Source organism: Acromyrmex echinatior, chromosome 11 (assembly GCF_024713525.1).
Source record: "Acromyrmex echinatior isolate Ae372 chromosome 11, ASM2471352v2, whole genome shotgun sequence".
NCBI lineage: Eukaryota > Metazoa > Arthropoda > Insecta > Hymenoptera > Formicidae > Acromyrmex > Acromyrmex echinatior.
The window spans coordinates 4,929,795-4,954,939 of record NC_141862.1 but is presented as its reverse complement, the minus strand read 5'-3'; the positions used below and the strand labels follow the sequence as shown (position 1 = coordinate 4,954,939).

The window sequence follows — 25,145 nt, the reverse complement described above, 5'->3', positions numbered from 1 at the left end:
TTTGATTAATAATTTTTAGAAAAAAGTGGATGTCTGATTTTAAAATATTGTATTATATACGTTATAATATACCTATATTCCTTAGATATTAAAAAAAATATTACTCATGAATTCATCATATCGTAAAAATAAGTTATTTAATTTTAAATAAAGCTGTGACAATTAACCCCTTGTGTTGATTGTCACACGTTCTATGATTGGCAGTAGCATATTTTTTACGAACAACACATATAAAAAATATAATTTTTATTTTAATACTAGTTTTATATTTTGAGAAATAATAGTAATTATTAATACAAATAAAAGTTATTTTAATCATAAGATATGTAATTTATTTTTTTGTACCTTAGTTTCTATATAAAAAATAAAAAAACATATATATTTATATGAAATATAATGTTTGTAAATATATTCTCTAAAAATGTGTTTTCTAAAGAGAGAGATATTAAAGTTAATTGTCACCTAATCTCGTCTCATTTTGGTCAATCTACTCTTTACAGCCATTTCTAAGAAAAGAGATTGTATTCACAAACTTTGTCAGGATTATGATAAATTAATTATAGCAAAGATCTTTTAAGACATATCATTTTCTATGTATACAAAGATATTGCGGTTAATAATGACTTGTCAGACAACAAAATAAGTGATAAGAAAAATTTACTCACCAACTTCATTTTCTTAAAAATCACTATAAATAATATATACAATGCTTGTGGTAAATTATTTTACACAACAAATTAATATTATATCAGCAATCTAAAAAAAAGAAATTTTTCTTGTCATGTCCTGTTTAAGTTATAAGCATTTTGACAATCAATCCCGTATGAGAACTAGTCCCGGTCTCTTCTAAGATGCTCAAATTGTATGATTGTAGAATGTCAATATTGCAATATTGCTCTTCATCATGCTTGAATTTTCTACATAATTATTTGGATCCAATAAAATTATTTTCAGATTTATGTGAATTTTTAAAAACTTTAGCAAAATTACGGTTTTTCCGTGCAAATACTTTGACAACAGATGAATAAGAAAAAATGCTAAAAAATAAAAGCATGGATTAATTTAATAACAAGCCAATTTAATCTAATTGCGCAATATGTATTTATTTCATTACCAGAAGCATTTAGAATAAATTTCTGCATATATATGTATAATGATAATCAAAGCAATACTAACAGTTATTAGAATAATCACGAATAATTAATCATTATTGTGCAAAATTAGAATGTACGCATTAGATTGTACATTAATTATTGAAAGCAATAAATATTTGAGGATGTCATGATGAAAAGCAAACATGGAATTCCACATACTAGTTTTCAGATTGTACTATAATTCATAATAAATTTGAAATGACAGTGTATCGTTAATCACTTTAAACATTTATAAAATTTTCAACTAGTATTAACCGCTTGTTATATTATCTTCAGAATAAACTCATCATCATTCATGAAATAATTCAGGAACCATAATCACATTTTAACCGTTTGACTAGACATATATAGATAAATCAAATATGAATAACGACAGAAATAAAACTAAGAAGAAAAAACTATCTCTATGGAATGGCTTTAACAGATATAAGGCTTTCGCAAAATGTTCGTTCACAAGGGACGGAGTCAAATCCATCGTTGCCGTATATCGATTTCAGATAAATCAAATATTTAAGCGGACACATTACGTTAGATATTGCAATAGCGCTGCTGTTTGTTTCCGATCTCGCTCGCAACAAACGGCGAGATTCCCGAGAAACTGAGATTCCATCCAAATGTTGACGCCGGCGGCGTTTTCCGCATCGAGCATTCTCAAAAGTTTGCAGTAACCAGCGCATTGATACGACTTGGTACATTTAGTAACAGCGCAAATGCATAAACGTAAGCAGCGCATATACGACACGTTAAAACTAACTTCCAATCTCTCCACTAGAGAGGTATAGATACCTGCGGGATCCCTTGGAGAATCTCAAGCGAGAACCCTCAGGTGCTGTATCGGTAATCACTTACTGAGATGGTTCGAAGTTGCCGTCGAACTACAAGAGTTCTTCCCGCATTTTTTATGCGGGGACGAACGTAAGTACCTTATTCTAGTACAATACTGAAGTTATTAATGCAGCATGTTGTGCGGGTATTGCAAAAGTTCATTCTCATGGTATGCGTTTCGAAGTATGCAGGGGTATTTAAGTGCGTTATTTATGCAGTTTCTTAGTAATATTAAATTGTGTCCACGCTTTTCCTCATTGCACGTAGAAACAACCGATTATGTAGCCGCGATGAGTTTCCTTGCTAAGATTTGCACTAATGAGATTGAAACCTATATTTAATAAGAGCTTCGCGCCGACTGTTTTTAAAAGAAAGATTGTAATAGAACGTAACATCACAAGTTATGATATAACTAATTAATAAAAATAAAATAATTAAATAATTAATAAAAATAATCCTTTTAGTCCATTCATTTTTATTCATTTAATTCATGTGATGGAAGTACATATACACGGAAAAAATGACTTCGTTAGTATTTATAAATTTAGATATTACATCTGTAAATAAATAATTTTCTTGGACCAAAATAACCATAGAGTAATACACTGCGAGTAATACATCAGTTGGGGGAATATGCCACTCGTGTTTGACAATGATACCGATTAGCAGCGTCAGTGCCATAAAGTTATTTACAATTACGTACTTAATGTGTTACATAAGTATCAAAAATTTCCTGGCAAATTCATTGTTTTTATAAGGTAAATATGATGACATAGTATATGTTCTTTATAACTTTTATAGTGCTTTATGTAAGTTATTATTTAAACATTATTACACAATATTTAGCTCAATTAGCTTATTAACCTATTAGTATAGGTTAAAATGAAAATATTCAGTATATCGTTGATTCATTTTCTTAATAGCAGTACAGCTCATATTGTACAGGCTCATCATAAGATGAAATGGCATCTTGGGACAATATGTCACTACTTTTGTTAGGGTAAAATGCCAGTAGTTATTTTCTCTAATATACAAGGTGAATCAGAATCGTTGAACCAACTTTTTACCCCATGAGAAAATTATCGATTTCATATCTATTGGATTATAACATGCGTGCAGTCGATAATTTTCATAGAGTAAAAAGCTGATTCGACGACTCTGGTTTACCCTGTATAGATTAGGGCGCTATAAACAAACGTTTTGTCGCATAATTTCATTGTGAAAGGATATCTGTATTGACAAATAATTAAACTTAAATGTTTATTTATTTGCTTGTTATTGTATTATATTAATTTATTGTTCAATTCAAAATTCTGAATAGAGAATACAATTTTTAAATTTTAATGGATTGAATTTTCTTGATTATTAATAGCTTAGACTACTTGTAACACTGTGTAAATATAAATAAAATAAACTAAATATTTATTTATATATTTCATACTTACACATTACATACTTTTACTTCTAAAAATAGTTCAAAATGTAATTGAATAATATCTAATTGTTGCAGTAGATGGATTCATGAGGACTGTTCGACGAAAGATATGCTATTAAAAACGCGTCTCAACATTTATTTTACATGTTATATAATTTAACATACATCGAAGTTTTACATCGAAGTTATTACTTATATTCTTATATTGTATATATTAGCTATATTGTGTTACAAATAATTATTTTCATCATAAAAATCATTAATAATGTGTTCTTGCAATAAAAAAAAACAAAATAAATATTATAATTAGTATTTTTTTTTGTGGCATATTACCCGTATGGTGGCATATTACCTATTTTTCAGCACTTTCGTATTTCTTTATTTTTAATAATAAAAAATGAAAATATTCGATTCCAATCATATAATAATACAAATAATAGATAAAGGATGGAAGAAAAAGATCAGTATGTAAAATTACTTTAAATTGAACAAATAATTACTCAAAAATCTAATTTTAGTGTGACATATTCCTCCCACTTACCCTATAAGGAATTTATGCATGATGAGCATTGTTGCAAAAAGTTTTGACACTCTAACAATCAGTTTGAATGTCCTCCTATATAATTATTTTCATAGCCAAACAAAATTATTTTTAGTATTAGGTGTTGGAATTAATTCGTAGCGTTTTACAAGTGATGGGAAGTACTTTCATTAATGTATTTTTTAATGCTCATGTGAAATAAATAACATTCTTTCATTAAAAAACGCTACGAATTAATTTCAACACCTAATATTATTTTATACGCTCATAAAATAAGGTATTTAATTTTAATATTAAAATTTTTTATTTTTTGTCTCCAAAGCTACTTTGAGTGACAGACGTAGATTTTTCGCAGTAATGCTCGGTTTAACGCTTTTATTTCCGTAATACACGACTCAATTGCATCTAATGTGTCTTGTCTCGATTGCATCTAGCAATCATCTGGACGAATAGGTGTTATATTACGGCCGAGAATAATAAAGTGTATACATTGGTTATTAACGAAGATTATGAATGAATTCGAGAACCACCCTTCTCGCTGTAATCACGTCTTTAGTCAAAAGTTGTTTTATTTTAGATAATGTTTAATTCCTATAAAGATTTCTATAAACATTAATTTTATTTCATTAAATTTGTTATTTTGCTGACTACAATATATAAGGATGATTCAGAACAACCCCGTGTCCTTATAAAAATGTATTCCTGATTAAATTTAATTTGAGATAAATCTTTCCTACACAAAAATTTTATCCGATGCTTATTTTTTAAGTTATTAAAAGATGAAGTTAACGAATTATGGGCATAAAAGATAAGCAGGAGAGAGAGAAAGAGAGAGAGAGAGAGAGAGAGAGAGAGAGAGAGAGAGAGAGAGAGAGAGAGAGAATGTGTGTGTGTGTGTGAGGTGTGTGTGTGTGTGTGTGTATTACGTCAAACAGAATAACCCTATGTCCTTAGACAGCTGATCGCAACGAGTGCTCCTCGTGATCGTTCGTGAAGGGTGAGTGCGCCGCCCCTGTTTACCTTCTGTACGCGGCCTATAATTCGTTAATTTTCGTAGATAAAAAATCATCTCAGAATTCAGTCAGGGACATGTCTTTATAAGAACATGGGGTTGTTCTGAATTGCCCTATGTACAAGTTGGCGCTGAATCTTGTTTACAAAAAAATCTAGTAAATATATCCTGTTTAGAATATTGATTAGGTAAATGACCTTAACCTTGACATATGTTGTCAAGATCATGACCCTGAGTAATCTCCAACAGATTTTAACTATCGTTTGTTACTCGTTAAAAAGTTATTAAGAAGGAAATTTTGAAAAATAATATATTTTTTACTATATAAAACAAAAATTTCCTGTTTTAAAATATATTTTACGACTGTCCATGCAAAGTGATCTCTCCCTCTATTGAGGGGTGCACGATTTTCCACGTGAAGCGATCATAGACGTATAAAACCGATTGCACACGATGCATGATTTCCTGCATAATGGTCTTATATGCTGCTGTGCCTGCTCTGATGTGAAAAAATGCACCAAATAATGTTGGTGCATTGAGCGAAGTATACTATTATTCTTACTTTCTATATTTGATATGGTGCATTATTTCATGCTTGTTTTCTTGCACGCGCCAATCAAAACGTTAAGAATCACTCACTTGAGTGATTGGTGTCATACGTATGTGAGATGTATAGGTTAGAGCCACCATGGTTATCATCTTTGTGTGATGACGTTTATGCAGCGAACCGAAAGTAACATGCATTGATCAGCATGCAAGAGAGTAAGCATGAAAATCATGCATCGTGTGCGGCCAACTTAAGATAGATCCAGCATCTATATATTTTTCTATAATATATGTTGGATTTGGTAGAACAGTGCGAGGCAGAATATTGGAGCAATCCTTCTCTGCGCGTGCATTTTGATATTTATATTACTGAAAAAATAAAATCAGATATAAAAGTAAGAATAATACTCAAGAATTCTATTTCCCTCACCGATTTTGAAATTGGAGCAGAAAATATTTATTCTAATCTCACTTACATGTTCTCACGTCTCTATGCTATCAATGTGATAGATTTCCTGATTTTAATAGTCGTTAACTTCAACGATTATCTAGGAGGAATATTGTTCTTATCTACGGGGCAAAGCGTCACTTTTTTTTATCACATTCATTCATTTTGTGCAAAAATGCATCTAATAAGCTAATTTCGTCAAAATCAGTGTGAAAGATAGAATTCTTGAATATATTATTAAAATAAGTTTACTGTCAAAATGCATGCGCAGAGAAGAATAGATTGTCCCAATATTTTGCTTCTCGCACCGTTCTATCAAACCCAGGTATATGTATACAATGTAGCTAATGCTGGGTCTATCTTATATGTCTATGGAAGCGACTTCCACCCTACTACTGGGCGCACGACGCTTGTTCTACGCTTTTTCTATGCATTACTACAGTTCTCGCAAAGATTTGCACATTTCAGGCTGATTCCAGCAATCCTCATCACCTTCGGCCGAGCCGCCGAGCGCTCACGATGCTCAGGCTCAGGAGCGTCCCTATACCAAAAATATACTGGGACCTTCCGCCAAATTATTATTGAAACATATTTTTTATTAAATAATTTATTTCTATTAACATAAAAATTTCTATTTTTAATTTATTCATTGTTTCTTAATGATATATTAGGTGTTGGAATTAATTCGTAGCGTTTTTTAATGAAAGAATTATTTATTTCACATGAGCATTAAAAAATACATTAATGAAAGTACTTCCCATCACTTGTAAAACGTTACGAATTAATTCCAACACCTAATATTTATACCTTAACGTAGTTTTCTAATACATTACATGATTATGATAACGTACATTTCGACAATATCTTTCCTCATCACCCGTACTATTACTATTGTAAGATGCATTTTTTAAAATGTGGTTTCCCCAGCAGATCTATTCCACAAAAAGAAAAATCGAAAAGAAGAATCAAAAATATATATCGTATAATGTGATATATAATTTTGTTTTCCTGCTAACCCACATTCAATATTTGATTCTTCTTTTTGTGGAATAGGACTACTGGGGAAACTATATTAAAAAAAAAACGCTATAATCTTACAATAGTACCTCACGAGTAATGTGGAAAACTATTGTCGAAATGTACGTTATCATAATTATGTAATGTATTAGAAACTACATTGAGATATAAATATATAAGTTCAGATATAAGTATTAAAGGACAATGAATAAATTAACAATAAAAAATTTTATGCTAGAAATAAATTATTTAATAAAAAACATGTTTCAATAATAATTTGGCGGAAGATGCGCTCTCAGTATATTTCTGATAGAGGAGTTATGACCTAAGCTAGAGCGTCATGTGAACGGTCGGTGACTCGGCTGCCTCGAGCAGTGATGAGGGTCGCTCGCCGGAATCAGCCCGAAATGTGCAAATCTTTGCGAGCACTGCATTACTATATAAAAACAAAAATTATATAAGAAAATAACGTTTTCAAAGAAAATTTTTGTTTTTAAAGCAGGAAATTTTGTTTCTATATAATAGAAAAAGACATCATTTTTCAAACTTTTTTTCTTAATGACTTTTTAACGAGCGACGGCTAAAAACTGTTGGACGTTACTTAGGATCATGACCTTGATAACATGTCAAGCTCAAGGTCATTAGAGGCTCCCCTAAATAGGATATTTACCAAAAATATTAGGGGAAATCGGGATCAGTAAATTATAGGGGTAAGTATAATAGAATAATTGAGGCTACGTTATAAACAAATCGCGTGAGACACGCGTAAACATATCTGAACACGCAAGATATTTGATTTCGTTTAGATAGTAAGTATAATTCTTATTTAATAAAGTCCAACAGATTTTTTTATTTATCTGTCTTTGTTTTCATATGATGTTAATGTTTTTAAAAAATGAATAGATAGGATTAGTAAGCTAATCACAACATGGAGCTATATGATTAATTTAATGATGATTCTGGTAGTACCTACTTTTAAACTTCTTGGATTATAAAAGAGAAAATACAGTCAGTTTTGAAAAAAAGAGTGAAAATGTTTTACTTCTTGAAAAAGAATGGCAATATTTCATTCCTCTAAAAAGATTTACATCAGTGCTAAATATTATAAGTTTGGTTTCCTCATGTCTAATCTCGATAAAACTAGGTTCATTCGACGTGTTTTTACTTGAAACGAATGAATTTAGAAAAAAGAAACATTGTTCTTGCGAATTGAAATATTAAACTTTGTTAGGTTGATGACAGGAAAACCTGTCACTCGCTACGCTCTGGTAAAGACGTTGATAGAGAATGATAGAAAAATCCTATCGTTTTGAATATGGTAAATTTTAAATTTGTAAATTCAATCAGTTTTTGTCATTTGTAATTTGAATCAGATCTTACAGGAATTTCGTATAAATCTTATAAAATCTGATAAAATATGATAGGATTCATATCTGATCAATCATGATGTTCTCGCGAGGTCAACGATATAAACTTATATACTAGAAAACGATACAAATTGATAAAAATCATATCGTTCTCAATCTATTCTCTTCCATACATAGCTGCATTTTCACTCTCTTTGAAAGTTCACTCAAAAGAATTTAGAGAGTGCTCTTTTTTTTAAATGTATCTATAATGCAATAATTTTTGTAGTTTTAATAATAAAAATATGCAATAATAGTTAAATTACATGTATAAGAAATTTTTCATGCATGAATATGTATAAATATGTGTAAACATACATAATATAATAAATTGTACATGTTTATGAACATTTATACATAAACATTCTAAATAATCTAAATTTTTCATCCTCGAATGAGACAGATGAAATGTGTCTTATTTGCACAGAATGTTATTTAAAAAGTATTCTAGGAGAAAATAAATACAGTGCATAAAATGCAATATATGAGCACATTCTAAAAGCATAAAAGATAATAACGTATTATATATTTGTTATAATTGCAATTCGGATAACGAAGATTAGATGAATTGTTATTTATCTAATAACAAGATACAAGATTATACTTTTTTTATTTTATAAATATACTTGTGTTTAAAATGAATTTTTATGAAAGCCTTGATATATAAAGATTAAATATACATTAACCTTCATTTTAATAATATTGATCTCATATTATTATTCACCTTATCCCGGTCCCGGGACTAGTTCAATCAGATGGAATGCATCATTAGAAAAATGCATTTTTTTCATATTAGTTATCAATTTTTTCTTATTATTATATTATTATTAGATAGTCAAATATATGTAGTAACTAGTGTAGAATTCATTTTTTCGATAAGTCTCTTAATTTCGTCTGTAAAAATTCGAAATTGAAAAATGAGTCTACTATCCCCGGTCTCCCCTACAACATGACGCCATGTCTCGTGTTTTGATATTTTTAATATTATGAAAATGCTTTTTAACGTTATAAATATAATGTCTTATATTTTAAAATGTTTCATTTTCGTAAATATTTAATATCAATAATTATATTTCGTTTATTTGCGAAAAAAGTAAACTTTCAATAAAAGTGAACTGTTGCAATAAAATATTTTTTCTCAAATAAAGGAAAAAATAAATACTTTTTAACGATTTAAATACTATTATACATAAAACATTATAGTGTTTAGATTTAAAACACTAAAACATTTAAAACTAAAATATCTTTTATTATTAAACGTTTGTTTTGAAAAATATGTTTGGAATGTAAGCATTTTAAACACTGCATTTTTTATAGTATATCGTGTATCTAGCTAAATATTTAGGTACTTCAGCGAAATCGATTTTCCGTGTATCACTCGACAAATAAGTATCGCATTTTCTAATGCCCGATTTTTCACGATCGGCAGTAACATGAATAAAAAATGACTGACGAATCTTCATACACCGTGTATGAAGCAACAGCGTGTTTTTCCTCTTGAATAAATTCTTCGGGAGAAATTTGTAACTATCTATGTGTGCAACAGTTCGTTCGACGCTGATCGAGCTCGAGAGAACACGCCGAAATTTGACCGGAGATTGATGCAAGAACATCGCGCGGTAAAGATCAACGAAAAGAATCAAACGGTATTCGTACTTGAGCTCGAAAGGGTCGAATTTCTTTCACTTCCGTACAGCACACCTACATTACCTATCTCCTTCTCCTGCACATTCATCCAAAGGGGATGGATTTCTGCACTGAAACGTATTTTTTCCCCTCCGCCGACGTCCGTCTGAAACGCGAGCTAATTTACGACTCGCAATTCGACGAACGACCGCACAACCGTAAGAAGCGCTCATTTTTCAGCGAAAACGAGCATCAGCGTCTCGAAAAAAAAAGAAAGAGAGAGAGGGATGCAAGGAGAAGGGAAAAGAAAGCGACTCTCGAAATGATGACCCGCGAAAGTAAATCGAGCAAGAGAAGGGATGAAATTGCCAGAGGCTTTCAATGAAAGACGATATCGATGATACACTTCATACTTTCACAAGATACTGATGTAATGCGGCGAGATGTGGCACTGAATGCTTGCATAAATTCAAAATGCACGTCGTGAGTTATTATGACGGTGTTTAGGATTTTAATTTATGTATGAGAGAGAGAGAGAGAGAGAGAGAGAGAGAGAGAGAGAGAGAGAGAGAATGTGTATAGAATCACATCTTCCGAAATATTTTCTTCTTTTATCTAATACTACTTTTCATTTTATTTATGGAATTCTTAAAAGCGTTACAATAAATGATATTAAATCAATTAAAGGTAATGTAAATAATTTCATAAAATAATTCTATTTTATCAGTGAAAGTGCTATAAATATAACATTTTACAAAAAGTACTGTATAATAGCTATCTTCTTAGAATTTTTTTATTTACCATAATTACAATAAATAACAATATGAAATCAGTTTAAAATTATATAAACTAGAGTTGCAATAATGGTTTTTAGAATGGCGTTAAAAAATTAAATAAATTGAAAAATAATTTTAAATAAAAATGTCCAAAAATTTACTAGTCATAATAATTTTTATTAATGCCATTGAAACAGAAAAGATGATAATTACTAATAATAATATCGTTAAAAAGTATTTGAGATCTGATATATTTGTCCTAATATTATAATTACATAATTGCATTCAATTAGTTCTAATGTTAATAAACAGTCTCTCTTTTATTTGCACAGTCATGGATAACAAGATCGAAGCGACAGATTTTACTTTTAATAAGAAGCTTCTTATTATATTGGAAGGAAGGCACTCGGCAAAGGAAGACTCCTTAAAGTTCCGTAAAAACAAAACGATCTATTACCTTTATTCATAAGGCATTAAATTGTCTCGCATAAAACGTATGCGAAACAACGCCCACCCATATATCGCGACTCATTATTCTCTAATGCATAATCTGCGCAAAAAAAAGAAAGAAACGAAAAGTAAATTATTAGTTTGAGTGCTGGATATCGTCAATCCATATACCGCAATTTTATATTATATCATTATAAATATGCTAACAGCACGTTTTAATATTATTGACAAAAGTGATTGATGCTGTGTATATTCTCGTAGTCATGAGACCAATAAATAAACTATAGCAAAAATCGACAAATATTTTATAGTTTTAAAATTAAATAAAAGTCAAGTGTGACAGTGTGTGGAACAACAAAGTGGAATTCCATAGTAGAATTATTCTCAAAAACGGTGTTTTTATTCACAGAATATAAAATCTACAAGTTGTTTAGAATGGTGAGATAAGAATTTCAAGCCTGGCATAAAGAGAGTATCTGTTCAGTGTCATATTTTAGCACTAGAGATTAACCTAGATTATATCTAGAGGCGGTACGTTTAGGGGGCCGGCGGCATTTAAAAAAAAAAAAGTTCTAAAAAAATAACATTTTTTGCCAAGTGAATGGTTGAGAAAATTTTCCACTAGAAGTTTATTCGCGTCGCATGTTCCAATTAATATGCTCCTTATTATAACTCCTACTCACTTCAACAAGCGCATTGGGTAAAAAAAAACGTTATGAAATAAACACAAAATGTTAACAATATGGGCCTTAGCGCAAAAGTGGTAACTGAATCATGAAACGTGAGTCGTAGTTGTAGACCAACACACAATGTTTTGGTCAACCTACAACTACGTTCCAGGTAGTAATTAAGTTATGGTCATCTTTGTGCTTAGGTCCTCTCGTTGATAGTGCAATACTTACACCAGTACCAAAAACGAATGTGCGTATTTGTCCTAATAAAAACCAATTCTGGCAGTTCCCAGTACGGATACACATCATATCCATTTTCGACACTACGATTTTATCGATAGTTTCAAAATAGATGGAGGTAAGATTCCTCAATCCTTGCAGACCTTTCTTAAGAGCTGCAGAATTCTTTATTTGGCTCTGCGTCTATTAAAACCCCATTATTACATTATTTTATAATATAAGAAACGTATATACATACAATACATATTGTATATCATAACTATCCGGAATCGATTCTCATTGAAATGTTATTAAACATACATAAAAATTTTAGAGACGTGTATTTTATTAAGTACCATATATTGTATTCTGTGTGATATTTAAAAATTTAAAACAACACCTCAAAGTTAACATTCATGCAGATTTGATTTTTTATCGAAACAATAAAATAAACATATATAAGAAAATAATTTTAAAAATTTGTTATGTATTTTATCACATATTTATTTTCCAAACACATGTAATATTTTTCGAAATACCTCACCTTCATTATTATGTATCAAATTACATTTTTATCACAAAAGAAATATACCCGCTATATAAAAACGCGTAATAATATTTTTAGCTTTTAAAAACGCGTTGCATTCTCAAAAATGCAACGCGTTGTATTCTCAAAAATTTAAAATGATTTTATTGTTCTCCTCCCAGTTCTGCCTCGACCATAGCTGAAGAAAATATATCAAAGTACGTCTCTATGTGCTATGCACAACGATTAATTGATTCATGTCAAGGTCGTCTTAAATTGAGATACCCATTCAATTTGTAATTTCTTTAACCTTCTGCGAACCAGGTGAAAAATCAACATGGATATGTGGATGTATCTCATATCCTATACTAGGATTATCTCAAAAAAGTAACGCGTTACCGTTATCATTGCTTAAAAAGCAACGATTTGTTACCTTTCATTACTTTTTTTTTATAATACTAAAGCATGGTGGAATTAAACAAGTTGTTGTATTCCTGAAAATGCGCAGTAGCAAAATAATAGCGTCCACGCATTTCATTCCTAAATGCAACTGACGTAAATGTAACGTTTGATAATTCGAATTTATTTTTTCAAGTTTTTATATATTTGACATATCATATTAAAAAATATATTTGATATATTTCACATATTAGGTCATTTAAAAAGTATCCGCGGTTTTTTGTTCAATTTTTGAATGAAAAAACCGCGGATACTTTTTAAATGACTCAATATTTGATATATTTCACATATTTGACATATTTCATGTCTTAGAAAGATGAAAGTCGCACTAATATTTACGACGATTTTTGATTAGTCGTACCGCTATATTATGCGTAATAAAACATCTTATCTAACATCTTTCATCATGATATTAAAGTAAATTATTAGATTTTAAAATTACATTAGTTGATAATTAACTCTTATCCTACAAGTGGGAGTTACTAGTGATCAGTCGATTCCTGTTCGTGCAAGTTTCTTTGAGTCTTTCGGTAATTATAAATTATATTACTTTTTATTATTTTCCAAAATGAAGTTTCAATATTTATTTTAGAAAGTTGAAAGTATGTTGGTGAATTTTTAGAGATTTTTTAAATCATTCTGAATGGATAAAAAAAAATGAACGGATTCAGTGACCTCCGTTTATATGGATGAGGCATCAAATTGTTTCTTGTACAGTATTAATTTAATATTAAATGTGAAATAAATATTCAAACTTGAAACTCTCTACTAACTAGTTTGTATATACAGCAAGGTTTTTTTCTATATTAAACTTATCTACAATTTTACTAATTCTTTATTTTCTTAATATCGTTATTTTAATATATTCATTTTTAAGAATTTGGATTAAACAGATAATAGATTAAACATTATTTTTAAACGTTAATGTTCCTTAGTGGAAATAAATCCGTGAAATCTTTATCAATAAACCCATTTCAGTATAAATCATAATAAAATGAGTCAATTGATAGATTTCAGCGATTTTCAGAAATTTCAGCGATTTATTTCTATCAGGGTTATTACTATTATGTGTATTTCAATATTTATTGCCTGTACCAAAAATTTATAGTATATATGTATATGTAATGTAAATTATATATTTTCAACATTGGCTGGTAGTGTCTATTAGAATAGAATATAAGATATTAAGTACAAAATATTTTTTAAGAAATTAAGAATAAATTATAAAATAAGAAAATAATAGGGAACTAAAGTAACGGTAAAAATAATGGTCGTTTCTGAAAAAAGTAACGGCGTTACAAGTAACACATTACTTCCCAATCTTGTCCTATACTATACTTCATCATAAATATACTGTAATTTAGTATGATTGGCAACAACGCACTTTCCAATTGCACAAAATCGGAAACATGCGCGCGGCATTTTTTTGAAAGTTTTAGAAATTCATCTTATTAGGGTATGTCACACTCCACCAAATTCACGAAAGGTTAAGGCCGGAATCCATAGTCTGTTCTTAATCTTAAGACAATCTCAAGCAATGTCTTAAGATGCTAATACGGCTCTCTGATTGATTCATAACATTTCAAGTATTAGCTTAACCATCTCGAATCTTGAGTACCGTCTATGGATTCCGTCCTAAGAGTTTTTAAGTTTCTTCAGAATGCATGTGCAATGTAGACAGGGGGGAGGGGGAGGGAGATGGAAAGACGGTAAAAGAAATTGTGGTGGAAAGTAGGAGAGGAAAGGATAATAGGAAAGAAAGAAATGGATGAGCAATATCGGAGAGAGAAGGGTTGAAGTAATATGCAAAAGCACGAGAAGAACAAAGTGACGAAGGCACTATTGGACAAAAAAGAGCATCTATCCTAGAAAATGCAATGTGGAATCGACGTCATGGGGCGAGAATACATTGTCAAAGTCATTTTTGCTTTGTCGTCGTTGTCACCCGAACTAAACCATTGATTGTTGTAATAATAAAGCAATAAACTCCATAGAAGAAATATAAAAGATTTATATTTCTTCTATGGAGTATCTCTGATGTTACCTATAAGACAATCTATGGTAAATACATAAAAATCAGCACTTTCAAAAATCAATAATCTTGACATATGTTGTCAAGGTCATCACTCTGAGTGACTTTTTATAGGTTTTAGTTCTATAGGTTTCACTCGTTATTAATTAAAAAAGATTTAAAAAATAATATCTTTGCTATGTATATTGTATAATGTTAAAAATTATCCTAAATTTTCTTCTCACATTTCTCTTACAATGTTAAGAACTATTTTCTCTCCTCTTTACGTAATGATTTTCCAAGCGAAGTCCATTCCATCCCTCTTTCTTAGAGAATGTAACGATTTTTTAAGCGGGGAGAGCAGAGGAAGTGATGTGGACCTCACTTTGCGTGGAAAGTCATTACGTAAAGAGGAGAAGATATAGTTCTTAACATTGTAAGAGAAATAAGATGTCACTTTTAAACTATTTTTTGTTAATAATTTTTTAATGCATGATGAGCGACGGCTAAAATCTGTTAGAAGTCACTTAGGATTATGACCTCTCTTATAAAAAAAAATTCAAAATTTGTTTATACTCAATTTAAAGTTATTTCGGAAGCGGAATTTTGAGCGTTATTCTCAACTTGAGAGTTAACTTGTGAGTGTTACTCTTAAAATTGTATTATTTATTCTATAAAATTATTTAATTTAGTTTTATTGCTATAAAATTATTTAATTTGGTTTTATTGCTAAAATACATATTATAATTGAAAAAAAAAAAACGTTTTCCCATTTGGGATTTAATTCCCTTATTTTCCTAAGCGGCCCATCCAATTTTATATCCCATCCAACAATGTTAAACCTCTGCCATCATACGGGAACTGCTATTTCGATGACTCACGAATTTTTAATGCTAATGAGTATATAGCTGTGACATATCTGGTCAACAGATATTATTAAAAAAACGTTTCACGTATAGTTAAAATATATTACTTTCATAAATGAATCTGTAACGTCCATATATTCAACATTTCAGCGTTAATACTCAATCATAAAAATTAACATTCAATTTTGAAAATAACACTCAAAGGTTTAAGCATATTTTAATTCATAATTTTAAGTCATATTTACATTCATCTATTGAGTGTCATATACAAGTGTGAGAATAAACTATTAAATGTTTATAGTATGTGCACTCAAACTTAAGTGTGAACACTCAGTTATTGGGTGTACACTCTCAATCTTCCTCAATGTGTACACTCAATTTTAAATATAAACACTCGATGTTTGGATGTACATACTTAATGTTTAAGTGTAAATACTTAATCTGCAATATAAAGACACAATTTAAATATATATAACAAATTTGAGAGTAAACTCTTAAAATTGGGTGTTATACACTCAAATTTGAGTATATATACTCAAATTTTGATAGTTTTTTCCATAATGATTTGACAACATATATATCAAAGTCATGAAGATGCTAATCGTTTGTGAATGTTTATCCAATCTATTGTAATTATGGTACTTTCTGGAGCCTATGATATCCTAGGTACATAAGCCGATCCCTTCAAAACTATATCATCTATTGATAACTCTTTATCTACTGCAATTCGGTTACGCGAAGCGAATAACATATCGCGAACATAACAATATCTTTATTGTAATGCTCCTGCACAAAATCATTTCAAAAAATATTCCAAAAGCACAGAGCTACATTAACAATAGCTTTAGCATTGTAAATAAGTTACGAAATTTATATTAATAACAACTATCATTTGATATTGTCAGATGTGGTTTCGTTCTTTAATATCTCATTAGATCTGGCTATCAAGACTGTTTCTAAGAGATGGAATTTTATTTCGAAACATGAAATATTCCTAAAAATGAATTTTTACTTGCAATTCAGTTTGTTCTTGAATCTACACTGAGAAACATTTAGTTGAATCAATTAATTTCTAGTTTTTATGGGCAAACGAATTCTTGGTTGATGCAATAAAATAATTTAGTTGAAGCCAAACATTTGGTTATTGTAAACATCTTTATCAGATGTTAATGTTTATCAGAAATAAGTGAAATGTTACAATAACCAAATGCTTTGCATCAACTAAATTATTTTATTGCATCAATTAATTTCTTGTTTAGATATGGGCAAACAAATCCTTGGTTGATTCAACTAAATGGATTTCTCAATGTACCTTCTCTACAATTTTGACAATCAAATTTATAAACAAAACTTCGAGTCTCTCCAATGAGTTCTCCATTATCGCCTATCACCATTGATATGGTTATACAAAATAGATTTAGAGGAGAATATTGGAAAGTATTGGTTTTCCAGTTAAATCTTATTATACTAATGATATCGTTGAGGCGATTCCCATTACTACAACTAAAATATATTTTTAAATTTGTTAATTCTGTATATTCAAGGTTATAGTTTACAATAAAAGTGAGGGTGACAAAGTTAATTTTTTGGATACGATCATTTTAATGCAACATAAATTAGTAAGATTTTTTAAACTGGTATCAAAAGTCTATCTTTTTAAGGAGATAGCTGAATTTTTTATCTTTATTCGATCTTTCAAAAAAGAATGATCATTAGAATGTTTTTTTTCTCGGATCCTGAATTTCACCAATAAAATTTAAAACTAATTATTAAGATTTTATTAAATAATGACTATCCTCTGAACTTTATTTTTAATATTATTTCTCACAGATTAAAATACCTAATAAAAAATAAAAACACCATAAATAAGAATAAACAGATCTCAGATTCAAATAAGAAATTTTTATGATTAACAATCCTCTTTATTAATTCAATTTCAGATAAATTCAAAAATATCATTCTGTCACAAAAATTATAAATATTCTGTCTAAAAAATTTCCTTCTATAGTTCTTGATAAACTTCGCCGTTTTAAAGTCCAGAAAGACCCAACTTACTCTTGACATATGTTGTCAAAATCATCACCCTGAGTGACATTCAACAGGTTTTAATCATCGCTCGTTATTCATTAAAAAGTTATTAACAAAAAAAGTTCGAAAAACTAATGTCATAGTGATATATAATATCAAAAATTATTTTATACTCTTCCTTATTTATGTAAGCTTTCTATGTTGTTTCATGCGTAAGGAGATCCACCTCTCCCCCTGCCTAGGGACGTACGCATAGACATATAGACTCAGTCCACCTATATACTTTTCTATAGCACGAGAAGCGGACTTTACCCCATCTCCTCCTCTGCTAAGGAGCGTGCGACTTTCCTCGCGATTTCCGAAGCACTTTCCCGACTAGCCACGACTGCGACATCTACATTTTTCTCTGTCTTATTCAAATATCACGATTACATCTCAGCCCATAAGAGCTATGGCAGAGACCGAGACATAACGAGACGTAGTTGTGTCATAGAATAAAACAGAGAAAAACGTAGAAGTCGCAGTCGTGACTAGTCGAAAAAGTGTTTCGGTCTCCCGAACGATGATCGTCGTAATTTCTTCTTCTTCTTCTCTTTTTTTTTGACTTTTGCTACCGTCAACAGAGACAATTTGGCTAGTAACGAAATGGTAAAGTAGGAATGCAATGTACCAGCCATCTCGAAACAAGTATAAAGAAAAAAAGATGATGCAATCAAAAAAAGTACCTCCTCAGACACTCCTCAGGCGTCTGTGACTACGCTGTTCCCATGTCACATGAACGCGCGTCCAGCCAGTGATGCAAATTCCAGACTGCAGCACCGTTACTAGCATAGACGGACACACAACGCATGCGCAAGTGTACACGGATATGGACTTATCGTAGTGTATGTACCTTATTATGCCCTCTTTATACTAGTAACCGTGTTGCAAGCGGCCCAGAATTCGCATCATTGCGTCCAGATGAATTAAGAGATTGAATTATCATATCAAATGCACGGTCAAAGCCGGCCACGCTTTTTTAAAAATACAATCATGGCCGACAACCCGAAACGACACGTTCCGTCATGGTGAAAGGGATAACATGGTGTGCGCAGTTTGTAAGCTTCTCTCTCTAAATCTCCGCTCTCTCTGTCTATGGATGTCGCTGAGAAACAAAGTTTCTTTCCTTGTTCGACACACATCATAATGCATCTTAGGTTCTCTTTCTATAAAAAGAGAAACATAAAGTGTGTTAAACAAGGAAAGTTCAATATCAATTTCACGACGCGAAACAGGTCGGTATTCATAATCGATTCTTGCATTTAAGACTGTCTTAAGTACAATTTTAAGATGTCATAAGTCAAGTCATCTGAGGACTGTATTAACACCTTAAGATATTATTTAAGACAGTTTTAAAATAAAAACGGATTATGAATATCGTCCTATATTTCGCGTTTTACAGTCGGTAATTGATTCGCTGACGGATGTTCATAGATAGAGAGGGCGGAGATTTAGAAGCTTGCAAACTGAACATATTATCCCTTCCACTATGACACGTTCGACCCGTTCGAATGGTCCCGACAGACTTCGGTCAATCGTCACGTCTCGTTTCATCTCGTTCCCTCCCATAACCCTATCGAACTAGTCCTATGTCCTTAGTGCAGCGACAAAAAACGGCCTCTGATTGGATAGAAGCAGTGATGCGAATTTCAGGCCGCTTGCAGCACAGTTATTAGCATAAAGGGAGCATAAGAACATACATACAATGAGTCCATATTCGTGTATACTTGCGCATGCGTTGTGTCCGTCTATGCTCTCTTCATGCTAATAATCGTGCTGCAAGCGGCCCGGAATTCACATCACTGGATAGAAGAGATATAGGTCTATCTTAGACATTGTGCAACGTTTTGGAAAGGTGAAAGATATATAAGCGTTGTTGAAGTGATTTTTGCTTTGTCGACATTAGCGGCGGCGAACAGTCTCGTCGACGATAACGATGACGACCCATCTCAAGCAGAGATGTCAATTTCTTCCAATAGTATAACTCATGCCGCGCCCTTGAGACTCTGAAGATATTATGAAAAGACACACAGAAAGGGAATATTACAACTATCCAAAAATTTGATTAACTAGTGAAAGTCACTGTATCAGTTGATACACGAAGCGAAATTTTGTTAGTATGATTCTCCAAAACTAATTTTTTAATTTAAATGTGAAATATAAAAATATTGTTTACAATAATAATTTATTGATATGGAGTTCTTTTTCTCTAGCAGCTGTCTCAATCATAAGTAAAGAAGATGTTAAAACTTTCAATTTATGAACAATTTCAGATCGATTTTATGAAAAATATATTGATCACACTCGATTCATCATTCTGACAGTTATACATATAGAACTTTGATTAAGCCAGTGAAATAGATTACATTTACATAGCACATTTTGTAATAACATTAATTATAACTACTAACAAAAAATGTCGTATACGATAGTTTACATCGGTATTATATCATAAGTAGCTGTTACTCTACATCTGATAGCAAAGAATATAGACTTATAAAACCGGTTTTAAGACTCCTGACTAGTCGTGGCGCCCATGTTGAAATCGTGACGTCAGAAGCAAGGAATGACACGTTAATTTATGTTGCATGCCATTATTATAAAAAACAATTTGGATGAAACGAAATGACGAGATCATTTGTAAAAATTGATGAAAACTGTTCTTTCCTCCCTTGACAGTCACCCTGATGAAAATAAAAATCAGAGTGTAAGTTGAATATAATGGGAGAGTCACAAAAGCATAAACGAAACTTCTAGGAGGCGAAAATTGAAACATCAAAATGTAGAAAAAATAAATACTTCTTACGTAATTACTTCTTACGTAAATAAATTACTTTTTTTACATTTCATTGTTCGAATTTTCGTCTTCTACGAGTTTCGTTTACGCTTCTATTACTCTCCAATTACATTCGATTTACGTTCTGATTTTTATTTTCATTAGGGCAGTAAATGGTCGCAAAAGGCACGTAAAGTGAGCTTATATTCGGACAGAAACACACGGTATTCCAACAGCTGTAGGAACAAGTAAAATATACGCTTTTACATATAAAATTCTACAATAACTTTAGTTTTCATCGATAATTACTTTGATAAGTACGAGACGAGTCACATTTTCATAATTAAGCAAAAATAACGAAATGGACGCAACATAAATTTCGTTGTCAAAACGTCACTTTTTCACGCCTATAAGTTCGGCCATTTATCGTGGCGCGGCGCTGTAACACTCAACAAGCACGAGCCCATGTCCATGTGCTCGCCTGCGGCGCGCCGAGAGTGAACGAGACAGCGAGCTCTTTCTCACACTAGTCGCTTGTATCAAGCGACCGAAAATGCTTCTTCGATAATCTCGGCTGCTCGGCAGCCCTAGGCATCAATAAGCGGCGGGGGGACACTCTAAATAATGTATAAGTTTTAATAAATTGTAGTAATAGTATACCCCTCCCCTTAATCCAGAATAGTATAAATAATGTTAAAACAATTTACGAGATATTTAATTGTTTATGATTTTTCATGCGCGTTATATAGTATATCTTTTCTTTGTATAAACTCGAGTAACAACAATAGTTCAGTGAAAGTAGAATTTTACCGGAAAAAAATTATAAACCAGTTTTTTTTTTCACGAAAGACTCGAAAGGCCATCAGAAAAGAAATGCGTATGTTCGAGACTCGAGACTTGCGAAAAAAAATCGAAGTTGTAAAAAGCACGTTTTTCGCTTATAAAACGAAAGATAGTGGTTATATGAAAAAAAAAACGATATAAAAAATGTAGATATTTGAAATAATTACAAAATGAGACGTGGAACATTAAAATCTATTAATTCAGAAGAAAAGAAATAAAAAACACCGAAAAAGGCCTTTTTTTCGCTCTTTGTTCATTGAGATTTAAACGCAAAACTTTGAAATTCTCATAAAATGTAGTCTTCATAATGACAAATAAATCTAGCCCTGAACAAGCCTAAAATATTCACTAGTTTTTGCAAAAAGTCATTTGTTCACTAAAAACCTGTGCGGAAAACTTAATTTCTTCATCTTTGAGCAGCTGCACAGCAATTTACAGGGGTGATTTTTCTTGTTCAAGAGTTGCACTATTACCTACACTTAATAACAAAATGATTTTTTGCAGTTAAACTATTATAAAACGATTTTAAAAAGTGCGTATCTTTTTTTGTATAAAAAAATGGAAATAATTTCGTTAATATGTATCATATCAAATAGCCGTGTGAAGCATTCGACATCTGACATTTTTCTATGAATTTAAAAAAAAAGATTACCCTCCGATTATTAAGAGCCGAGATAACAATTTTTTTTTCAAACAAACAATTAAATATCTCGTAAACTGTTGCGTTTTAACATGATTTATACTATTCTGAATTAAGGGGAGGGGTACACTATTACTACAATTTATTAAAACTTATATGTTATTTAGAATGCTCCCCGCCCCTTATTGATGTCTAGGGCCGCCGAGCGGCAGAGATTGCTGAAAAAGCATTTTCGGTCGCTTAAAACAAGCGACTAGTGTGAGAAAGAGCTCGCTGTCTCGTTCACTCTCGGCGCGTCGCAGGTGAGCACATGGACATGGGCTCGTGCTTAAGTATGTGACTACCGGTTTCGCCAGACCGCCGTTTGATTCTGTGTCGTCACCATCAACGCAGAGTTCTTGGCTGAGTAGTCAGGAGCCTTAAGGGGCCGTAAGGACCGCTTATATTGCCAACCTTGAATGCTACGTCAAAGCTTATAACCTAACCAAAGAATTACATAATTATTTCTATTATATCAGTATGATAAAAAGGAAAAAACCCACGGAATCGGAGGATTTCTGTCCTAGAGATGGAATCGATAAATTCATTTAGAATATGATGAAATCTATCGCCCAATATCAAATTCCACTTTTTTATCGGACAGAAAGTTAAAAAAAATCAGTATCTGTATATCATATATACAGTTTTACGTAGTAACGATGTAATGGCAGGAGAGGCAGGGAGCAAGCGAGTCAGTGAGAATGGAAGGGAAAAACCGTTGGTGCATGGTGGAAGGGATAACATGGTGTGTGCAATTGGGCACTGTCTCTTTCTAAATCCCCTGTCTATGAACTGTTCATAAGGAGAAAGCTATTCAATTAAGGAGAAATGCTAAACATGGGACAGTATTCATAGTCCATTCTTATTTTAAAACTGTTTTAAATAATGTCTTAAGATTCTTATACAGTTCTCGGATTGACTTATGACATCTTATGATTGTATTTAAGACAGTTTTAAATGTGAGAATCGACCAATAATACCGGCCTGTTTCGTGAACTTAGTACTTGTGCAAGGAAAGATTCATTACCAACTTATGCCGTGTAAATGTAGTCATAGATAAGTTACACGATTCTAACTCTCTATGTAATGCGTATATGTGTATGTTTGTGTATGAGGATAAGGGAGAGAAAAGTGTATCACAAGACGCTTCTCCGAAAAGCAAGGGAGAAGTATATCACTAAGCGCGCGGTCTGCTTATTGAAGGATGATGTGGAATTTTGCTCTTTCTCACACCCGTTGTATTCTTTCCAACGCATTATTGCTCTCTCTCTTTCTCTCTCTCTCTCTCTCTCTCTCTCTCTCTCACTCACTCTTTGCGGTCCTTTTACGCAAAAGATTTTATTCCTTCCGTTGTGCGCCTCCTACTTATCAATATATTCGCACTCTCTCTTCCTTCCGTTGCATTTTCCATTCAATTTCCACGATTTTCCTCTTCTTTTCACTCGTTAAAGATATTGTTACGTCCAAACCCTTGAAAATTTGGTCAAGGAGACAATGAGCGAGAATGGAGAAGGTATGGAAGGACGGTTAGACTCAATCACAGGCATACGCGCAGAGGCGAACATCTGTGAGTCGTACGCACCTTTTTAGTCCCGGAATGTGGGTCAACGTCCGAAGGGACTATGACACCTGTTCCGCTGGACAGTGCGAACGTCGGTCCTACTATTTGGGTCAAGGAACTTAATTCCTTTGATCCGGGACTGGACCTCGTGCGATCTCAAATATTCGAGGGAAATGCCTTATGGGTGTGAGTGTGTGTGTGTGTGTGTGTGTGTGTTGGTGTATGCGTGTGTGTGTGTGTGTGTGTGTGTGTGTGTGTGTGTGTGTGTGTGTGTGTGTGTGTGTGTAGGGGAGAAAGGGTTAGCGAGTATGGGCGGCGAGGAAAGTGTTGCAGGAGCACATCGGGATGAGGTGCTTATAAAGGACGGTGCAAGATGTGGGATTTCCGGGGATATATCGGGGGTGACTAGTCTGTCCCCTTCGTAGGAGAGAGACGTAAAAAACCGGAACATCCGATCTCAATCGATCGGCTTGGGATTCAGTTGAAATGGGAGGGGCGGGAATTGATCCAAAGGAGGAAGAGGGAATGGGAATCCTTCTTCGTGAGGAGGAGGGAGAGAGAATCGTTCCTCGAGAGGAGGAGGGGAATAACCGAGGATTTCTCTGATGGCGGGGTCGACAGGAGGAGAGGTGAGATCTAAGTGTCTGTAATGTTGGTGAGTAAGAGATCTCGCTAAATTGCTCGTCGGTTGAGGCGGCGCGATTGTGAGTGGTCCAAGGGGACGGTTCCGCCTACTCCTCCGGACATAGGGAGTTCTTCTGCGTTTTCGAATGGTACGCACTACAAACCGAAGGGTTAAAATGACGTGCATGTATGTTCTTGGAAACGGACGCAAATATATATAGGTACAGATATATGTGTTCTCATGCGGGGAAACAAGGAGATCGACTGGAAGGAGTAGCGACTTACTGTTAGTTGCCCAAGATATCGGGTAGGTTCCGATGGGTGACTCATGGAAGGAGATTCGTCGTCTGCGGAGAGCGTCAGAAGGGCAGTCGCAATGAGGCCTAATGATTCAATACCGATTTGCCCAGAACTTCGCACTCGTATGGAACCGCGAACTGGCGTGATTAGTAATTCCCGCACTCCCCGCGATAATAGGTCAACGGGGGTAACATAGGTTCCACGGGATCTCTATTTATACCCCGAAAAAAAGGGCGTTGTGCCCTTTGTCTAGGATGCAAAAGTTAGTTGTAAGTCACGCGAGATTTACGATTTTTATAACGTTTTA

At 32.4% G+C, this 25,145-nt stretch overlaps 1 protein-coding gene across 5 annotated transcripts in view; it reads right to left on the bottom strand.

The window, feature by feature from the left end:
* LOC105147141 (opioid-binding protein/cell adhesion molecule homolog) overlaps nucleotides 1-25,145 on the bottom strand; it is a 407,659-nt gene that overhangs the window by 6,283 nt on the left and 376,231 nt on the right. The window lies entirely within an intron of this gene.